Source organism: Protopterus annectens, chromosome 13.part0, assembly GCF_019279795.1.
Source record: "Protopterus annectens isolate FY-2018-M chromosome 13.part0, PAN1.0, whole genome shotgun sequence".
Classification (NCBI taxonomy): Eukaryota; Metazoa; Chordata; order Ceratodontiformes; family Protopteridae; genus Protopterus; species Protopterus annectens.
Window position 1 is genome coordinate 43307314 of NC_056747.1, and position 4936 is coordinate 43312249.

The window sequence follows — 4936 nt, forward strand, 5'->3', positions numbered from 1 at the left end:
GCATCATGTGTCTGTTAGTGCCAACTTGGAGGTAGATCATTATGGTAGGTGTGGGTATAGCTAGCTGCAGGCATACGGTTACCACCTGTCCCACATTAGGAGGGACAGCCCCTCCCTGGGCAGGTGTGTCCTGACATAAAACATTACAAAGGGCAAATGTCTGGGATTGTAGGACATTAATATGTCCCATATATAATGTAATAGTTGCATTAAATAGTTATGCCTGTATGTAAGAAACGTAAATGTTACATGCAATATGATAAGTAGCCAAAGTCCCACAATAGGTATGTATTGAGGATAAAAGTATGTGCTAACCTGTGTACTGACTGTGGCTATGTGTTGGCCTGTAAACACCGCTGTGCGTCCCGCAAAGTGTCCAACAATGGCCATATGAAAAGGTGGCAACCCATGGCAAAGAGGTTCTGTTACCAACACAACCACAATGACTGCAAATATCTGTGACAGAAATACACGGGATAGCTGTCAGTTAGACATATCCCTTTACATATCGCTGCAATTCCGGAGGTATGGAAGTATCAACCTCGCCTGCATACTATATAGAAACCAATTAACAATGGCCCAATGTACAATCCCGTAACATAAGTCTACTAACTGATAGCTCTTTAATTAGGGACGGAGCCCACACACATATATATGGAATATGTAGAAATGCAAGCCCCACAAACCTGTATATGCTAAGTACACCCACCAACATCCCCCACACTAGAAACTATAGCAATACAGACTGCAATAATGGCACAAACATCCAGTTAGTCAATTACATCTGCAGAACCATCAACATACCTTGTGAAAGATACAATTAAAGGCGCCATGCAAAATTGCAGCCGTTATATAATGGAACAAACGGCGATGTTACAGGTTTTGTTTGCAATAGTCCGTTATCAGACGTTGGGATGACAGGAACACCCACATGTTGAACCACATACTCTAGCTGTCACACACAATCCACGGGGGACATGAATCCAAAGTATAATTGTCTCTATGCATAGCAGTTGCAATTACACATAACAAAACACAATACAGGCCGTCTCCCCGAAGGTAGGGCAAATGGGCAGCGCTAAAGTGGAGAATTAAATTATACCCCAGTGTTGGCGCGTAATTGGCGAATGGAGTAGCTGCACAGCTGATATGCAAGTAATTAGTCACTCAGGAACACCAATTGGTGGGAGGAAACCACGTGTTATAGGTATCAACGTATATAAGGATGACTTGCCAGACATTCAAACCGTATGCTCATACAAACTACCTGTTTAAGCAGTGTAAGAGAGATAGAGATGAAAGTCCGTAATGATAACAAGGTATGTAGAACACTCGGTATGTAAGTTTATGTATAGCATGTTTTTTATTAATTATTTACTGTATGTATAGCCTGGTTTGCATTAATTAAAAGTGTCCGCAATGCATAAAGTGGGAAAAGGTATTTATGTAGTGATGTCTTGCTGAGCATACTAATGCATGTAGAAAGTGTGCGTCCAGCAGTGGGCCACAAGGTACACATCACAGACACCACAAGGGATGCTACATGAGGGCTTTAAACAGAACATTTCCATACAACCCGCCATCAGTGGTAGGGTATGTCCAACAAGTACGTGCCATAGCAGGGGATAGTATATGTTGATATACCGTCACAGTAGGCATGTGTATGGGCATATAATAACAATGACATGTCTAAGGTGGTCCTGCTGTGCAAGTATGCTTTGCATTATGGGATACTATGTGAAATATGTGTAATGTATAGTATTGTAGGTAGATATGTCAGATATTCTACACAGCATAACAGGCATATCATACATACCAAAGGTATCCTCTATTGGCATGTACAATAACAGGATACATATGGCTTGTAGGCACGGGACATTGTAATAGTATGATAGCTAATCTAAATGGAAGGGCTACCAAGTAACCATGCACACAGGACATGTAATAGCTTCACAGGTTCATAGTGGGGTATTATGCAGTCTGGCAAATCAATGTGCAAGCACAACTACAGTGTTCACACCAGTGGCACCTCTCTAGGGTAGTGTCCTGTGAACAGCAGAGCCATGTGTTACCTGCACCTCTGCACAGTACAGACACTGCAATGATCCCTGGCGTACATGTGTCTCCCAACCACCAAGGAAGGTATCACATGAACAGTGCTACTGAGTGTCCCTGCGTGATGTACATAGGACTCATGTTCCAAAGCAAGGTGAGTGACCGGTTTGTGAATGTAACCCTCAAGCACATCCCACTCATTGTTGGGTGTGTGCACATATCCATGAGCATGTTGCTAACAGTGGCTTTTGCTTATGTCGTGTATGTGGAGTATATCCATTAATATTGTTGTGGACATGGGCCCTGTCCATTCAGCAGAGGTCACCCCTGAGTATGTAGTATGCAAATGTGTACAGACGTGGTGTCCGTAGTTCAGCCGCATACTTTAACTGTCAGAGCTCAGTAAACATCATGGCATGTTAATGGTGTGGTATGTAAAGCTGTAGCTGTTGTGTAAGGTACACCCTAAATGGGGTGGTGTACCCTTGAATGTGTGTAGACGTGTTGAGTTCAGAGGTACAATGGGTGCCTATGTACCAGCTACACACCCAGTACAGATAAGTGTGGCCATGTAGAAGGATATCCATGCCACAGTGGCAATACGGTAACCACAGGAGTGGGTGCGACATACATGTGTACTACAAACATGTACAATGTGACATGTATGTAGGGGACTACCACCTATGTGATAGTGAGTGAATGGTGTAATGCAAAGGTACTGTTCATGCACCTTGTGTCATGCAGCTTGAGGCCATAATATTCATATCAGGTATCTGTCACAGTGACACCCGTATGGATGGAGTCAGTATCAGCTGGTGGATCAATCATGGTGCTTTGTATGCAGGGGTTTGTAAAGCTAGGCAGGGAAAGTCCCTCTGTGCTAGTCTGTACCTCAGGGAAGCATAGACTGAACATGAGGGGCCCAATGACTGAGGACTGTGGTATGGCAAATGTAACTGAAATGCAGTAGGTACTATGGTATGCTACCCTCATTGTGTGTGTCCTGTCCATGAGCCACGTTGCATAATATCCTGAGACATAGGGTACGATGTGCAGGTGAATGTGTATGTTGTCAATACCAGAATGGAGAACGGTGCTGAAAGGCAATGAGAGGACAATGTAGGATGTGTGGACTCCAGTACCATCATCAACTACCCTGGTAACTGTATGAAAGGAGTCCACTAGGTGTAGGGGCCATGCTCTGGTCCTAACAAGTCCAACCCGGGTGGCATCAAAGGACTGGAGCCCAACAATGTCTCTGTGAATGACGTCCTTGATGATGTGCCCCATAGCTGTGCAGAACAGTCCAGTCAGGTGTGTAGGACTGTAGTCCCACTAGTGCATTGTGGTGCCACCTGTGTGGAGTGTGATAAATGTTGCTGTGTGCCATTCAGGGGCCACAATGACTGATACAAGGCTATTACTGAATATGGTGGCCTAGTGGGGAGACATGTCATTCAGAGGTTTGTGGACATCACAGCCTGGGACTTTGGAAGATGACATGGGGCCAGTGTCCCAGGACATATAGAGTGCAGGTTAGTACTGTGTAGGTGTGACCGCAGGGACACCACAGTGTACCGGCATGGATTGTGGCCCTGTAGTAAGTGAGAGGGTGTAATGTTAGCATTGAATCCATCTGCCAGCATGTTGCCAACATCACCTGGGTCTGTAATGTTCCTGAGTGACTGTTGTATGTGAGAGCAGATGTGGGTGTTGCAAACGACTACTGACATACCACCATAATGCCTTGTGGTACACCCCGGAAAGTGTCGCAGTAATGTTTACATAGCTAGTCTTGGAGTATGTGATGAGGGATCCCGTGGCCCTACCAAGGCTGACCAGTGAGCTACCGCACCCATGAGATTGTACACCACTGTGCAACAGCCTCCACCTGTTGTTGTACATTAAGTCCATGGAACTTGACCACCAGAGTGGCGTCTGTTACCTGGTGTGTACCATCATGGCTCTGTGTGGAATAGCATGACCCATGCAGTCGTGTACGTGCTAATGAAGTGCACTGGGGTATGTGTCAGCATTTGTAAGTGCATTGTCCATCTGCACGGGTGTCATGACGTTAACAACCGCTGTCATAAGACGTCTGTAGTAGGTGTTGTAGTACTCATGTACTGTGTGTGTCATGAAGGGTGTGGTGCCAGGATGTGGCTAACAAGGTTGATTAAGCCAAATAAAGTTTGACCAGAAACAGATGCACGGCTCAGGGAAAGCCAAATCAAAAAAAGTAAAGCCAGCAAAACTTGACCCGATTCAAATGACTGAAATTTATTTCATAAATCCATAGAACAGCAAGAAAATGCACAGACCGGTTTCGGCTGATATCACATATACAGCCTTCATCAGTGTAACTCAAGCAGAATCAAAGCTGTCTATTTATACACATAACACAGTTGTTATTGGTCAATCCTAAAGTTTGTCATTTAACCCTGGTGAAAAGAGACCGCCCAATTTGATAATCCACTTTTTTTCTTTAGAATTCAACAAAGAGTGCCAACCAGTTTTATTAGATTTTTTGCCACGAATAATATCAATGACAGTGAAAAGAAAATTGGCAGTTGGATGTGTGAGATAATGTTTGTATAGTGCATTATTTATCCTGCCTTTTTTGATATTACTGATGTGTTCAGATATTCTCAGTCTGAGAGGCCTTGAAGTTTGACCTATATAAAAGGCCCCACATGTGCATGTTGCTAAATAGATTAGCCAATCATAGCTACAATTAGCGAAAAACTTAATATTATATACCATGGGGGAGTTCCTACTGGTAAATTCCTTTGTTTTGGATATCTTGGGGCAATTAATACAATGTCCACAAGGATAACATCCTACTGCAATGGTGCCAGTGATAGTGGTTTGTATAGGTTCC